Here is a 17,828-nt window from a genome sequence, read left to right as displayed (position 1 = left end):
AAGCCTCATTGAGTACAATGGGCCTTACTCCCGGCGTTTCCTCCCAGAGGCACCTGAAGGGAGGGGGGTCGGCACTCCCCGATCTACTCATTTTGCCTCGCGATCTACCAGTAGATCGCAATCCACCTATTGAGCACCCCAGCTCTAAGCTCTACCATTGGGATTGGGAGCCCCCGAGGGCCGCAAGTGGCCCCCAGGCTTGGGTTTGGGCACCCCCTGCTCTATCATGCTCAGCATGAGAAATAAATACTTGCCCATCAGCAGGTGGCAGCATTTCATAGTTAATAGGAAACAGAGAAGATTTTTCTCTTTGCAGCAGTCCCTGAACATTTCCGATCTGTTTGGCCTCTTCCCAGCAGTGGTGTAGCCAACCGGCGCACCACCCTGGGTCGTTCTGGTTACCCCCCCCCAAGTAATTGTAGTGATGTGATGATGTCACCGCAATTACTTCTAGCATGGCCACATCAACGAAGGCTCTGGGATCAGGCAGAACCCACCCATGGAGTCTTTCTCTGCCATACCGAGGAAGGCTCAGAGAACAGCAGGTTCTGCCCATCCCCAAATCCTTCCTCGGTGCAGCCAATTGGCCACAATTATGTCTTGTGCAGCCAATTCCAATCGGCCCCGGTGAAGGCTCTGGGGGTGGTCAAAACTCACCCACAGAGCCTTTCTCAGAGCAGTCGGAGCAGACTGTACCAGGAATCACTGGGAGGGCTGTGGGCAGGAGGACTTGCCACCCCCCAGGGGACACCAGAAGCGTCACGCAGTACCATGTGGTTCCATGCAGCTTATGGAAGCTATGGCACTGCTTCCCAGGAACGCTCTTGCATTTTGCCAACTTCCCTATTCATGGGGAGGAGCTCTTCCCAGGCAGCATCTGCAAGCAGAGCCTTTAGGGACTGTAGCAATTTCTCTTTTCTTAGGGGTGATATCCTGATACACTTTGGGGCTGCTTGAAAGCCTATCAGGGAATCTTCCCTCAGACAAGAGACACAGGTCACACATCCTAGAGAAATTATTAAATGCAAGACTGTGGCAGGGCAAGTAGTTTAATCTTTCCTCTGCACTCATTTAGCTCCTGGTCCAAAACCTTCCACTGCCTCAACACAGTCGCTTTTTCACAAAGCACATAACACTGGGGCAAAGAGATTCTCCAAGTCACATCTAGTGTGGCCCGTGAGATCAGCCCTCAGGAAGCTCCCTAAGAGAGCAGGAGATCCGTAACTCAGAGGTAGAGCTCCTGTTTTCCAGGCAGAAAGTCCCACTCCAACCCTGCTGGCTTCTGGGAAAGACCCCCCCCCCTGGACACCCTGATGAACGCCCCTCAATCAGAGATGACGATACTGAGCTAGAGGGACAAAGGGCCTATGATTCGAACATCAGCTATGATCTCCTTCAAAGAAAGGTGGCAGCAGAAATGCTCACAGTTTGCTTCATCCAGCCACAGAGCCTTAAGTCTCCTGGCTGACAGATATGCAAATTCCTCCCAGGGAGCTGCCCTTTAATAGGCAGCCACGGGAATTTGGTGGCTCTACAGTGTCTCCCTGATTGCACCTGAATACGGGTTACCATTCTTGACCGCAAAACATCATGAACCTGTTTGCTGCACTTTTGGTTCTTTTAATGGTTGGGCCATTCTGTAAGTATTTTGTCATTGCCCATAAGGGCCTATTATGCTTCCCATCCTCATTGGGGTCTCCCTAGTGGTGGCGTCCCAGAGACAAGTTCAATCGACCTGGATGGCACTCACTGACACACATCGCACTTCACAACCAATAGATTCATTCTGATGAAACGCTGGAGAGACAAAACGCTCTTTGGACTGCCCCTTATTATTGCTGTTGTTGCTTATGAAACCTGGTTACTCCCAAAAGAAGCCCCAGTGCTGAGACTCTTTTCTCATGTGTTTTGCATAGGTGTCCTCTCAGATGTGCAGCTGGTCCAGTCGGGATCAGGAATGGTGAAGCCTGGAGAAACCCTCAACCTGACATGCGCGGCCACGTTTTCTGATGACAGCAACGACATTGACAGCTACTTCTGGAGCTGGATCCGGCAGCCACCTGGGAAAGGACTGGATTGGATGGGAAATATATCCCCAGCACTTGAGAGTACAGATTACGCTCCTTCTCTCCAAGGCCGGGTAACCATCTCATCTGACTCCTCCAAGAATGAAATTTATCTTCACATGAGCTCCCTGACAGCTGCAGACACGGCCACGTATTACTGCGCAGGAGGCACAGTGAGCCGAGTGAGGCAGAGGCCAAGGCAAAAAGCAGGAAGGGAAGTGGTTGAGCAAGCTCATTCATGACATTGTGCAATCTCTGTCACATAGAGGAAGACGCTTCAGATACACAGACTCAGGGCCCGATCCTGGATGTGCCGTAAGGCATGTTTGCAGTCCCTACTGCTGCGTGAGCCCCAGTGCTGGGCTACTGCTGGGCAGCCCACCAGAGCTCCTCCACTCGGGAGTCACGGGGACTGTAAGAGGAAAGTGGGGTAAGTGGAGAGGTAAGGGGAGGCGGCGTTCTGGGAAGGGGGAGGCGGGTGGAGAGCAGGGAGAAGGCGTTCGGGGGAGGGGGAGGGCAGGGAGGAGGCATCCTGGGGGGAGGGAGCAGGGAAGGAGGGAGGCAGAACTGGTGGAGTTTTACAACACCGGATCCAGAGCTTCCATGTTGGGCTCGCCACCCTACACAGTGACTCTTGATTCGCCGTCAAGCTTTGGGTTGGCGGCAAATCGAGTAGCCCCATTGCAGGACTACTTGCTTTACCCGGAGGAAGGGGACAAAAGTGGCGGTGGCTACCCATTTTCGGTGTCACTGCAGCCCTGCACCCCGGGCAGCTCAGGATTGGGCTCTCATTCACAGATGTGGGTTTCATAATTGGTAGATTCTTCCATATGGCTTGAAACACAACAACAGGGTCTACGTACAGTCCAAGGCTGCAATTCAAAGCATTCTTGCTAAGGACACAGCATGACTGAAACATCAGGGGTTCGTTTCAGAGTGAAATTTCCGAAGGTTTAGGCCAGCTATTTTCAACCGCTGTGCTGTGGCACGCTGGTGTGCCATGAGTGGTCCACAGGTGTGCCACAGGAATTTGGGGGTAGGTCATTTATTAACATGGGAGATGTGAGCCCCCACTGGCAGCACGGTGTGCCTTGTCAGTTGTCAAAAACGTGGTGGTGTGCCTTGGCCATTTTAGTGCCTTGTCAGTGTGCCGTGAGATGAAAAAGATTGAAAATCACTGGTTTAGGCTTTGAAAGCCACACACCGCAATTGCTAGAGGAAAAGTCTCTGAAAGTGTGAATTTGTAGTCATTCCCTCAAAATGGGGAGCCCAGAATGCACCCCCAAAATGCTTAAGATGCCAGGGTTGAACATGTGGCTGCAGTTAAATACAGTTGACACACAAAGTCAACTGCAGTTAAATACAGTTGACACATAAAGTCCGGAAAATGTCGTCCTATTCGAAGCATAATTGTGACCATGCTTTTTATTTAAGTACTGAGGTCCATTCCAGTAGCAGCCAGGAGTGCACTTACCCAATTTACGCACGGGATGGATAGAGAGGGTGGAGGAAAGTTCTTTTCCCTCTCACACAACACCAGAACCAGAGGACATCCATGAAAATTGACTGGTGGGGGAGCTAGAACAGACCAAAGGAAATATTTCTTTACCCAGCACATAATTAATCTGTGGAACTCCTTGCCACAGGATGTGGTAATGGCACCTGACCTAGACGTCATTAAAAGGGGGTTGGACAGACATATAGAGGAAAAGCCCATCACAGGTTACGTGATGGGTAAGTGCAACCTCCTGGTTTTAGAAGTAGGCTACTTAGTGCACGGGAGTGACACAATTATGCAGGTATCTTGTTGAGAGCTCTCTGAGGCATCTAGTGGACCTCAGAGAGCTCTGAGGGGGGTTGAGTTGCATCCTGCAGTTGGAGGGGCAGTCAAGGTAAAGTTGGAGGGGCAAGTCAAGGTTGGAGGGGCAGACCTCCTCAACGTAAGGGAACGCTTGTTTGGGCACCAGAAAGAATAAAGATGTGACAAACCCCAGCTCAAGGCACCGTGAATCTATTAATTTGCAGGTTCCTGAACGATCTGTTCCAGAGAGAGAAAGTCGCAGGAAAGTTGCATCCACTGTGCCAAAGATGATCTTGTTCACATAAGCAATAATGAAATCACTTGTTTGTCATGTCTGTAAAGTCACAAGACATGATGGGAAAGAAAGGACATTGCAGCTTGGAAGGCATTATCCTGGCTGCTTCCCACCAATCCACGTATGTCTTATGAGAACAGGATAATAAAATCTCTTGCCCCGATGGGAAGATGCCATACAAATGGGAGTGAGGTGTGCCATTCTTTTTTAAGTAAGACCCCACAGGGAACCAGGAATATCCATGTGTGTTGTCCCTTTCTTTACTTAGCAGATTTGTATGTCACCCTTCTAGCCATAGGGACACTCTGAACCCTCAGCAACAAAAAGGGAAAAATATTCTGGATCAATTAAAACCATGACCATAAAATGGACAAAAAACATCTGGGATGCAGTGCACCATTTCTCTATCTCCTCAGGGGGGCAGATGGAGTAGTGGCATAGCTAGAGGTGGTGCGAAGCCTTAGGTTTTCAAGGGAGCCACACCGCAGTGTGCAAGGGGCCCCTCCCACTCCCCTTTGGAGCCATTCCATATGGGGAGCAAAACAGAGGCGTACGTCCCTTGCATTCCGCAAAACATAGTACTTTGCACTCCCTCCAGCTACGCCATTGAGATGGAGGGGGGAAGGCTGAAGGAGGAGCATTTGGTCATGGGACGTATAAGAAGTCTGATGTGATACCACTCAGCAAAAGTGAGATCTGGGTTGACACAGGCCGTTCATAGACCTTTGGTCTGGACCAGGAGGGGTGGACCTTTCCTCGGCAGAAGAGCCTTCCTTGACTGGTTCAGCAGCTTGCAAATTACTAATAGGACACCCTAAGGGCCCAAATCTATCCAACTTGCAGTGAATAAGGACCTGACATGGGTTTTTGTATACCTGAGATGACTGCCATGGTGTTTCCCCTGATTCAAGAACCTTTGACTTAGCTCAACCTGCCTCAGATGCTGTCAAAGGGTTCCAGTTTTCCCATGCAGTACCTAAGCAGGAATTGATGCAGTTAGTGAGGACCCCCCAGCCAAGGCCAGACCGCTCCGCACACCTGGACCTGTTCTAGCATCTCTGTGTTGGCATCTCTTCAAGAACTTCAGAAGATCTTGCCCTCTTATTCCCTAACTGTGGAGTTTTCTCAGCAGCCTTTGATGAGGGACTGCGTCAAACACAGTTCTGAAAATCCAGATCCATAATATCCACAGAATTTGTACAATCCCTAGGAGAGCACAGGGCTCTGCACCAAGACGCTTACAATCAGAAATTCAAGAAAAACAGACCCCTACACACACACACAAACACACACACAAACAGAAAGAGGCCCCTACACACACCAAGATAAAGACACACAACACACAGAAGCGCTTACACACACCGGGGAGCAGACACCCAGCACACAGAGGCACCTACACACACCGCGGAGCAGACACACATACACAGAGGCCCACACACACACCGGGGTGCACACATGAACACTCAGAAGCTCCTACACACACCAGGGAGCAGACACACAACACACAGAGGCCACTACACACACCGGGGAGCAGACACACACACAGGGAGAGGCAGCTACACACACCGAGATAAAGACACGCGACACAAAGAGGCCCCTACCATCACCGGGGAGCAGACACACAACACACAGAGGCCCCTACACACACTGGGAAGCACATACACAGGGGTGCAGAGACACAGGGACACACGCAGACGGACACAGACTCACACAGAGCGGCGCACGCACACACACACACACACACACACACACACACACACACGCTCCTCAGGGCAGAGTTTCCCTGGCAGTAGAAAATATTTCTTGACCCAGCGTGCAGGTAATCTGTGGAACTCCTTGCCACAGGAAGTGCTGATGGTGACTGGCCTAGATGCTTGAAAAAGGGATTGGACAGATTGATGGAGGAAAAGTCCATCACAGGCTGACTTGCTATGGGATCTGCTACCTCCTGGTCCTAGAAGTATGTTCTCTCCAAATACCAGCTGCAAGGCAGGGCACCAGGGGGCAGGTCTCTTGTTGTCCCTGTGCTCCCGGAGGCATCTGGGAGGTGCAGGAAGCTGGACTGGGTGAGCCTCTGGCCTGATCTAGCAGGGTGTTCATTGCAAATCATCCACTGACTATTTACACCCGTTCCCTTTCATATGACTTCTGCCACCCCTTCCCCCTTGTCTCAGGTCAACATGGCGATTGTAAGCCCCTCGGGGCAGGGGACTTGTCCACTTGTGCCCATAACTGCAGGCGGTTTCCCTCTCCCCTGTCAACACTCAGGCTGCAAGACCCTGGGCAGGGGCTCTGACTGATTTCCACTCTGCCAGGGGTGGCAGTATAGAAAGAGCATTAAGAGCACAATCCTGGGCATGTCTACTCACAAGTAAGTGGGAGGGACTGACCCCCAGGAAGACTAAGGGCCCAGTCCTACCCAGCTTTCACACAGAGGGGCAGACACGCACGCAGAGGGCACAGACTCCCCCGCACACCCCCGGAGACGCGTGTCTGCGCGCTCCCACGTTCCCCGCGCAGCGCAGCGCAGAGCCTCTGGGGGGCGCGCGGCTCCCTCCCTGCCGGCGGCTGCGGTGGCCGAGCGGGTTCGCCCAGGCTCCGCAGGGCAGAGGTTCCCCCCGGCGCGCCGGGACGCGGTCTCGCCGGGACCTGGGCTCGTCCGGCGGGTGGGTCCGAACAGGGTCGAGTCCCGCCCCCGCGAGGCGCCTCGTTCTCCGGCGGAGGACAGCTGTGTGTCGCGGCCCCGCCCCGACCGGTAGGGGTGCACTTTGGCGCCCTGGCACGGTCTGGGGGGCCCCCTTCGCCCCTGGCAGAGGGTCTGGGGGCCCCCTTCGTCCAGGCAGCCCTGACAGCCCTGGCAAGGAGCTCCCAGGCAGCCAGGCTCCCTGGTAGAGGGTCTGGGGGCTCACCCTTCCTCTCCTGGCAAGGAGCTCCCTTGGCACAGGTCTGGGAGTGGCACTTTCATCCCCTGGCACGGAGTTCCCAGGCAGCCCTGGCGCCCCTGGCAGAGGGTATGGGGCGCCCCCTTCATTTCAGGCAGCCCTGGCACCCCTGGCACAGGTCTGGGGGGCACCCTTCACCCTGGCACAGAACTCTGCCAGATCCTCTTCTGAAGATGGAATAATCGTATTGAGCTGTTATCTCTAAGCCTTCCTTCATTCGCATGGATCCACTAGATAACAATTAGTAGGAAATACATTGGGGAGGGCGGCAGGCAGCAGGAGCTAAACGTGGCTTTTTATCACCAAATGCCAGCAGCTCCCCATGCAGTAGTACGATGCCTGCCTGCCTGCCTGCCCATGAGATGGGCCAGGATTCCCACTTGAATGCCTGGTTTGAATTGCTGAGGGGCAATCTTTGCATGCAAGAAGCACGCATGCCTCCCCCTGAATGGCTTCTTTTGCTTTTCTAGTCATGGTTTTCCATTGATCCTGAATGTTTTGCTTCTTGATTTTATTTTTTGGTTGCTGAGTCTTGTGATTTTTGTGCCTGCGACTCGGTTTTGTGCCTGTGTGTGCTTGCTTGCTTTTCCCTGAGAGTGGAACACTGGACTGGATATCAGCAGTCACCTGCTTGCTTCCTTCAGTGATGGCCGGCAGAGGTGGACTTGTTGCTCCCCTTGATTCTGCTGTGAGAAAGAGGCTCTTGGAGTGCTCCATGGTAGCAAATTCCTCTGGGGTTACCCAGCAGGGCCTGTTCCAGGTATTCTGGTTAGTGGGATCACTACCAGAAAAGCAAGCAGGGGGCAAAAAGGCAGGATGGGTGAGCCTGTGGAGAAAAGAGCTGCCTGAGGGGGGACGTGATTGAGACATACAAATTTACGCACGGGAAGGATGGAGTGGATAGAGAGATGCTCTTTTCCCTCTCACATAACACCAGAACCAGGGGGCATCCACTAAAGTGTGGGGAGAGATAGGACAGAGAAAATAAAATATTTATTTAGTCAGCGTGTGGTTGGTCTGTAGATCTCCTTGCCACAAGATGTGATGATGGCATTGGGCCTAGATACCTTTAAAAGGGAATTGGACACATTTCTGGAGAAAAAGTGCATTATGGGTTACAAACCATGTTGTGCACGTGCAACCTCCTGAGTTTAGAAATGGGCTACGCCAGATGCAAGGGAGGGCACCAGGATGCAGGGCTCTTGTTATCTGGTGTGCTCCCTGGGCATTTGGTGGGCCGCTGTGAGATACAGGAAGCTGGACTAGATGGGCCTATGGCCTGATCCAGTGGGGCTGTTCTTGTGTTCTTATGCATTCCTTACATAACAGGCATGGTGTGTCCCCTGATTCCAGCACCTTTGGCTTCAAAGGGTTCTGGTTTTCCCGCATGGTACTTGACCGGGAATTGATGCAGTGGGTGAGGACTCCAGCGAAGGCCAGAATAAACACCCCACTGCACACATGAACCTTTTCTAGCGTCTGAGAATCTTCAGGATGGCAGGTATGGAGTGAATTTTTTGTTGTTGCTGTTAATGTTACGCCTTGTGTTTGCTCAAACCAACAAGACAGCCAAGAGGTTTTTGGAATTGTCTTGCCAGGCTCTCTGGGTGGCACCACGTAGGCAATTGCTGGCCGGTACCCACCCTAATCTCTTCAGCAATGCTATATAGTGCCTCCATTGCTGGGCTCAGACAACTCTCTGGATCCCACCATGCTCTCCAGCACCTTCCTCCTACTTGTGGGGCTCTTTGCTCTGGGGCTAAGCCTGCCTCTTCCTCCTGACCAGCGAGATCCAGGTGAGTGTCGCTTTCCAGCCCTCCTTTTGGCCTCACATTTAGATCAATTTTCCTTCTTAGGGCCATCTACGCGTTATTACCATGAAATACTGTGGATGGGGCAGGTCCCAGGAGCTTAACCTGGCTTGCTTATCCACAATTTGTGCAGCTCCACACCCAGTAGTACAAAGCCTGTCCATCCACGAGATGGGCTAGAGTTCTCCCCTTGAATGACTGGTCTTCTTTGCTGGGTGGCAATTTTTACATGCAGCCGCCGTTCATGAATCATTCAACAGCCATGTTCTCCTCCCTCTCCCCTCCTCCCCCCCAGTTCAGTGGTAACTTCATTGGAAGCTCATAAATGAACAGTGTCAAGGGACAGCCAAGGGCTCCAAGCACCTGCTTGCTTCTTTCAGCAGGTCCCCAGGTGTGGAGTTCTTGCTTTTAACTCCAATGTAGAAAGCATCCTTTTCCCAAGGATGTGAGCTCCTGAAATAGCAGAGAACATGGGACATACAGAGCAAAGACAAATTGGGAGTGTTTCCTGCTTCATAGTGACAGAAATATTTTGGGGTTCTTTTTATTGACATGCTTCTAAAACAGTCAAAGGTCTTTAGGAGGGTTTGGAAGCTTTATTGATAGATGATAGATGAATTCCAAGCCAATTGCATAGACCAAATAGATGTTAGAAGGGTGAAAGATAAGAAGGATTGTTCTATCACATATGTGATACATATCTCATATGTGATAGATAATTCCTTCATATCTTTTACTCTTCCAAAATCTATTCGGTACATTTTCATACATTTTTGCCAATCTATCTAGAGTCAAATATCATCTCAACATGATTTTATAAAAATTATCTTTAAAGTTTACATTCAAAGTAAATGTCAGTCTTTTAATCAACAAACTCAGTTCCTCTTCTATTTTAACAAGAACAGCATTGTCCATCAGAGTCTCCTCCTCCTGACATTAATCCTGTTACACATCTTCTGATTTTTCCCTCTTTTCCTCATAAGTCTTCCTGTTCTTCTTTCAATTTCTGCATACAATCTCTTGTCTTTTGAACTGTATCCAGCCAGTAGATTTTTTGTTGAAATCTGAAAATCAAACCCTCCAGCTTTCCCCATCTAAACGTAACCTTCCTCTTTTTCAACTCTTCTGTCAAAAATACATAATCCTTCCTCTTCCATAGGATTTTAAGGGCCCGAGTCTTTTCAATTTTCCAGCACCGGTGCAGCTGCAATGCAGCCCTAAGGTAAGGGAACAAATGTTCCCATACCTTGAGGAGGCCTCTTTGACTGCTGTGTGTGCCCCATGGGCTCTGCTGCACTGGCAATGGAAAATCAGAATTTGGCCCTAAGAGGGATCTCCTTAAAGATTATAATATGTCCTTGAGGATGTATTATTGAGGACAACATCCTTCAGTCTGCAGACTTGCTTTTGCATACCTTATCTCCCAGTTTCTTCCTAGTAAAATGGATCAGAATATCTCTAGCAGCTTTATGTAGTGTGGCAAATCTTGTTTTAACTCTAAACCTGGTCAACTTCTGAATCAATGATTTGTTCTTCTGTTCGCAAATACTGAGCTAGAACCTCTACCATTCGCTGTCTCCAATCTTCTCCAGCTCCTCCAAAATTCTCTGGAACAGCTCTGAATCTCAATATCTTTTCTTTATTTGCTTGCTCCATCAGACATATCATATCCAATGTTTTCTCTTGTTCCAAGCTCGGGACTTCCATTCTACAATCAATGATTCTTCTTTGATATGTTTGACAGATTCTTCCAGCTGAACCATATCCTTTCTCAAATCCAATTTCAGGTCTTCAAGCTCTTGTTCAACGGAGTCTATTTTTAATTCAATTTTAACCTGAAACTGCTGAAACATGTTCCAAAAATTCCACACTAAGTTCTCTCTTTGGAGTCTGTATTGGTGATCTTGGGTGTTTTGGTTGTTCTTTTGCTTGTTCCATAGTATTGGCTCTTCTGCTTGTTGTCATATTGATATACTCCCATATAGGAAAGCTTATACTGAAATATGAGTGGAGTTCTGTGTATCTCAAAGAGGAAAAAAAAATCCAAATGGTTCCACTTTTCACCAGCAGATGTCACTTTCAATTGAATTCTTTTTTTATAATACTTTTTTAATTTTATTAAAAACAAACACAAAACAGATACACACATACACAAAAGCGTTTTTAAAAAACAGCGTTGTTAAAAAAGCGTTTTTAAAAAACGTGCTACTGTGGGAGGCGCCTTGGGAGAAGGGGATCTCCGTCCCCTTCTCCCAGGTAAGGTAACCAGCCCTGCAATGGGGCTACTCACTTTACCTGCGACCAAAACATCAGTGGTAAGTAAAAGGCACTGGTATAGGTCTTGGATTTGCTTGGGTGGATCGCAAGGTGTGCTGAGTCTACATCCTGAAGCCCCAGATAAGACTTGGCTAATTTGGGTAATGAAAGCAATTTTTAAAGGTGTATTGGCTCTTTTGCCTGGGGCCCCGAGTAAGGGATGTGCACAGGCAATGGTGGCAGTAAGTGCCAGTGTCTTTGAATGGGATAAGGTCTGAGCGAAGCTGTAGGAGGGGGCTGTGAGATGGAGTTTCTGAGAGCCAGCTGACTGGGGCGCTGTGCTGCAAGAGTTAACGCTAAGCTTTTTGGGACAGAGTTCTGTCCCCTGCTCCTACAATTGGGCTATTTCAAATCGGAGAGAGGCTAACCCAAACTCAGCTACTGTTAGACGGGGGACTGTTTTTAACTTCTAGGTTAGGGGTGTGAAACATACAGCCCACGGGCCAGATACAGCCCGTGGAGCCTTTTCCAGTGGTCCTTGTGCACTGGGGGAGTTCTGGGGCCACCCTACCCCTGCGAGCTCCAACTGTGAGCGCAGCAGAGCTCCAGTTGCATCCAGAGGAGCATTCTGAGGGCCGTGGTGGCAGCATATTATTATTATTAACAGTATTTATATACCGCTTTTCAACTAAAAGTTCACAAAGCAGTTTACAGAGAAAAATCAAATAACTAATGGCTCCCTGTCCCAAAAGGGCTCACAATCTAAAAAGATGCAAAGGAATACCAGCAGACAGCCACTAGAACTGACAGTGCTGGGGTGAGGTGGGCCAGTTACTCTCCCCCTGCTAAAAGAAGGAGCACCCACTTGAAAATGTGCCTCTTACCCAATTAGCTAGGTGGATCTAGCTGTAATGGCTTACAATGGCTGTGAATGGGGATTACCCGCTCTAGTAGCCATTGTCTCTGTTGGTATACAAATGTGATGTACAATACCGGCCCTCAGTAAATTCCATGAATCCAGTGTGGCCCCCGAGATGAAGTGAGTTTGACACCCCTGCACTAGGTGTCAGCAATCCAGGCGTTAAAGTCTGTGCCCATCGCCCAGAACCTGAAGATTGGTATTTGAACAGGCAAGCCAAACTCACCTGCATATTGGTCAACTTGGCAGGTAAAATGGAGCTGGTAGGGAGCTTCTCACAACTGATACATGGAACCGTGGCCCTTGAACAAGAGCCTTGTGGACGTGTGTTCAATATCTCTACCGATGAAGTGCAAATTTCAGAACGATTGGCATGTCCCACATTTCTTTCCAAGGAGTCAGGTAAGGGACCAACTCTCTCCTTTGGGGCTGCTCTCTTTGAGCCTTGGAAGTTCTTAACCATTCTTGGGAACGTACACATAGCAGTTCAGACAGCAGGAGGTACTTCATTTCCTGCTTCGGGACCACTCAACACACTGGGAAACAGGCTCCATCAGGCACCCTAAATCTTGCAGCTCCCAAATATGTTGATCCAGATCTCATTTGTGTCTAAGTGGTATCGCTTTAGCATTCCCAAGTTTGCCACATGACTGAATGCATCTTCATCACAACGCAGCCTCCTTCAGTCCCCTTGTATAGGAAACTGGGCTCGACCCTTTGCTATCTAGTTTTCCTTGTGGGGGTAATCTTTGCATGGAGGGGTAATAAGCTCTAGCGGTCTCCCACCCCCTACAATGGCTTCTTTGACTTTTATAGGCAGTGTTTTGATTGATCCTGGTTTCCTCTTCTTTTTATTCAAAAGAAGGAGAAATGTTCAGAAAGCCCCATTGTCTCACTCCACATTTGGGTGACTAAAAGTCCTGCCCACCACTGCCAAAATCCCTTTCGCTTCCCCACTAGGCCACCAAAGCATGCCCTCCTTCTCACAGACAGCACATGGAAGCTATAAGCAGGGATGGGTACTTGAGTCCTGATTACTTGTCTTGAGTCCTGAAAACATGTGTTTTTCTGCGACTCTTGTCAACTTCAGTCACCAATGTCACTGCTTTGGTTGTGACTCATGACAATGACTTGGAAAATAGTCGCGATCGCAAGTGCTCGAGTCACGTAGTTTTGTGATTTTTGTGCCTGCAACTTGATTTTCTGTGTGTGCTTGCTTGCTTTTCCCTGAGAGTGGAACACTGGCCTGGATATCAGCAGTCACCTGCTTGCTTCCTTCAGTGATGGCCGGCAGAGGTGGACTTGTTGCTCCCCTTGATTCTGCTGTGAGAAAGAGACTCTTGGAGCGCTCCAAGGTAGCGGATCCCTCTGGGGTTACCCAGCAGGGCCTGTTGCAGGCATTCTGGTTAATGGCATCACACTGGAAAAGCAAGCAGGGGGCAAAAGGGCAGGATGGGTGAGCCCGTGGAGGGGCTGGCAGTGGTCAATTCATAGAGAGACACTCAAGACCATGGAGCTGTAAGCAGAATGAAAGGAGAGAATGAGGGTGGGCGGCCTTGGGCCTGACAAGGTTTTCTGTATTCCCCAGATGACAGCCACGGTGTGTCTGCTGATTCCAGCGCCTTTGACTTAACTCGACCTGCCCCAAACTCCATCAAAGGACTCCGGTTCTCCCGTGCAGTACCTGAGCGAAAACTGATGCCGTTGGTGAGGAGACTCAGCCAAGCCCAGAACCAACACCCCTCTGCACACCTGGACCTGTTCTAGCATCTCTGAGAATTTCCAGGAAGGCAGGTAAGGGTGACAGGTTTTCTTCTGCTGAGAAGGTCTGGGAGATGGGCTGTCAATCAATAAGAGTGAATGTTCAGCAGCCATCCAAGACCAAGACCCAGGATTCTCTGGGCAGAAGCTCTGACATTTAACCTGGCACGGAACTGATACAAATTCCTATTATCAACTTACCAGGCAGAATTGGGGTTTATGAGGAAAGTGGAGGAGGAGTTTGATTTGGCTTTAAAAGAGCATTTCAGTCCCTATTTATGAATGAAAACCAGGCTGGAGTAGAGCCGACTCTCACCTTTCCCCAGGTGCCCCTGTCCACCTGAGGGAGGGAAACTACTGGGGAAAACAGGAGGACTCTGGGAATCCCTCCTGCAGCTTCCATGGACTGAACCCCCCTCATGGAGAATACGGGGGAAACGTTCTGTCCCTAAATGTGTGTGGAGAGTCCATCACTGAGCTCTGCTGTCCTGCATAACCCCCTCAAGACCACTGAGGGCAGTTGCCCCTCCTTCGTGTGGGGACGAAGGGTGAATCTCAAGACATGATTGAGACGTACAAAATTATGCATGGGAAGGATCGAGTGGATAGAGAGATGCTCTTTTCCCTCTCACATAACACCAGAAACAGGGGACATCCACTAAAATTGAGTGTGGGAAGAGTTAGGACAGAGAAAATAAAATATTTATTTAGTCAGCGTGTGGTTGGTCTGTGGAACTCCTTGCCACAAGATGTGATGATAGCATTGGGCCTAGATGCTTCTAAATGGGAATTGGACACATTTCTGGAGAAAAAGTCCATTATGGGTTACAAACCATGATGTGTATGTGCAACCTCCTGATTTTAGAAATGGGCTACGTCAGAATGCCAATGCAAGGGAGGGCACCAGGATGAGGTCTCTTGTTATCTGGTGTGCTCCCTGGGGCATTTGGTGGGCCGCTGTGAGATACAGGAAGATGGACTAGATGGGCCTATGGCCTGATCCAGTGGGGCTGTTCTTATGAAACCAGTAGTAAAGATTGCTGTTTTCCTTCATCTCTTTGGAAAAGGGGATTGGACAAGTTTCTGGAAGAAAAATCCATTAGAGGTTACAAGCCATGATGTTACGTGAAAATCCCCTTTTCCCTTCCAAGTTGTGTTTTTATATCTAGTTATGTATTTTGGACTATATAGACCAAGCAAGCAGGCCACTCCTCCCCCAGCACATGTTTCTAAGGGCCATGGCCAAGCTACAAACACATGAATTACACAAACCCCCAATTCCTTGCAGGTCAATGTATAACCTAATCACTTTGTCTCCTGATTATGCAAAACAAGCCTGCACCAGAGGAAAAGGTCTATTGTTCTGTTGTTGTACTCTTAAGCACCTTATGCAGATTGCATCCCTACCCCCAGAAGGTCAGCCTGGCTGGTAAGCTGCCTTCCTTCCGGTTCATCACGTACTCCACGTGTACCATTGTGTGTTACTGAGCATGCCCACAGCTCTGGGATACTTCCCTCAGTTTAGGTCAACTTCCAGGTCAAAGACAACTCTTATAAGAGAGAACTCAGAGCACATGTGGTCTCTCTCTGATTGCTCTCATGCGAGAGTGGTCCTGCGGGACTCTTCCTCCAACTGCCCCCCCCCGACAGGTAAATATATTGTGCGTCTAAACTTCCCCCCCTTCTTCCCTACCTACCCCTCCCTTCTCCCCCATCTTTAGTCAGCAACTGGGTTTAGCAGATTAAGGAACCCCTAAAATACCTCCCTAATCCATTTCTGTTTCCTTTTCGGATGCACCCAAATACATAGCACATGCATCCACCACGAGTTAGGCACACCAGACAAGTATATACTTATCAATTCTCCATGTGTATTATGTTACCTTTGTGTGTTTTTCCATAAAAATATAAACCTTTGATTGAAAGTTACCTTCATCCCACTCTCCTCATTAAGCTAAACAAGGAATTTCTTTGCTCTATGCTGTCTTGTAACCAGCCTATGGTCCCAAAAGTTTCCAGAAGGCTAATATAAATAATTCCCCTAAACAAAACAGCCTTTTTGGTAACAATGATGTATATGTGCAACCTCCTGATTTTAGAAATGGGCTATGTCAGATGCAATGGAGGGCACCAGGATGCAGGACTCTTGTTATCTGGTGTGCTCCCTGGGGCATTTGGTGGGCCACTGTGAGATACAGGAAGCTGGACTAGATGGGCCTATGACCTGATCCAGTGGGGCTGTTCTTATGTTCTTACTTCTCCTATGGGAAATTCTACCACCAAGTTATTTTGCTGCTATCAATAAGCACACACAGGACCAGTGGCTGTTTAATTTCCATAAGAAATAGAGGTGGCTTCTGTATTCACAGATCTGGTATCCTTAGATTGAGTGATCCACTGATCCGGACCCTCCCGTGCACCCATTCCATTATTTCTTGTGCAGTGGTGCTGGAAGCACTAGTTTTCCTTGGTTAGTCCTTCGTGCTTCACTCAAGAACTGAAAGTGCTGGCAATCAGGTTGCAAGCCAGAGGGTGGCTAACAGGTAGTGGGACACTCCCTTGGATCTCGTCCCTGAAGAGCCAAGGCTGTCACCTACAGGACATGGGGATGATGGCATATTGAAGGGCCCAGCTCCAAGCCCTGGCAACACCTCTAGCTAGCACTGAGACTGTTGTTGGTCAGTACAGATCACTTTGCAGTTTCCCAGGAATTGCATTTCTCAGCTGGTCTCACCATGGTCCATTTCCCTTGAGAAATGCAGCCTTGGAACTCTTTCCTGAAGAGGCAATGCTGCCACCTAAAGGACGTGGGAAGTATGGCAGGATACATGGCATTGCAGTTACCAGCAGCCTTTTGTCTCCAAGAGGAAAGCCCCTTCTGATTTTGACTTCGGTGAGCAGCACCGTAAGAAAGAACAGAACAGTCCAAAAGTGAAGGCCGTGCTGAATATCACCAGCACACCCTTGGTAGGAAACATCTGGATATGACTTCCTCCTCCTTCAGCAATGAACCTGGTTCATGAACTGGGGATTTCTGCTGTAATTCATCAGCATCGCTGCTGTTTTTAGGAGGGGGGGGGGAGCTTGATAGGTCTTAATTAGGAAGAAGTCAAGGGATGGAGCTTGTGGGTTTCATAGTCAAGGGATGGAGCTTGTGGGCCCCCTGATGCCCCGTGACCCTGGGCTGCCTCCCTGGGACCAGGCAGGACTGCACTGGCTGCCCAAACTGCCTCAACACTCCTGGCGGTGATGTCATAGCTTGGTGCCCAGGTATTGCAGGATGCAGCTAACATCTCAGGCAATTGCAAGCCAGAACTGTGTGTGGGTGGCCTGGGAGGGGGTCCTTTGAAAGGATCAGGAACAAGCAAGATGGGGAGGTAGACAAGTGTAAACCATGTGGGGGTAGTTTGTAGGTAGGGGAAGGCAGGGGGAGGAACTGGCAGACGTGTTGAAGGCTGGAGGGTATGGATCTGGCAGCAGTGACTTTTGCCAGATCCTGTTCCCCATTTTCCAGCTCGACATGCCCACTGCTTCTCCTTGGACTTCCTCTGCAAATCGGCTGGTGCAGGGCTGAGAGAAGAGGGATGAGGAGACCCAAAAACTATCATATAGCCTACTAGATAGCCTCGGTGAACTGCATCCTGGGGCCCTCCCTTGCAACTGGCATTCCAATGTCTAAAATCAGCCTACTGTAAAATCAGGAGGTTGCACATACCCATCATGGCTTGTAGCCCATGCTGGACTTTTCCTTCAGAAATCTGTGCAATCACCTTTTAAAGGCATCTGGGCCAGATGCCATCACCATATCCTGTGGCAAGGAGTTCCACAGACTAATTACATGTTGGGTAAAGCAATATTTTCTTTTGTCTGTTCTTATCTCCAAGCACTCAATTTTAGACGATGTCCCTTGGTTCTGGTATTGTGTCAGAGGGAAAGAGCATCCCTCAGTCTACCCTATCCATCCCCTGAATAATTTT

Source organism: Tiliqua scincoides, chromosome 5 (assembly GCF_035046505.1).
Source record: "Tiliqua scincoides isolate rTilSci1 chromosome 5, rTilSci1.hap2, whole genome shotgun sequence".
Classification (NCBI taxonomy): Eukaryota; Metazoa; Chordata; class Lepidosauria; order Squamata; family Scincidae; genus Tiliqua; species Tiliqua scincoides.
Note: the sequence above shows the minus strand (reverse complement) of the source record.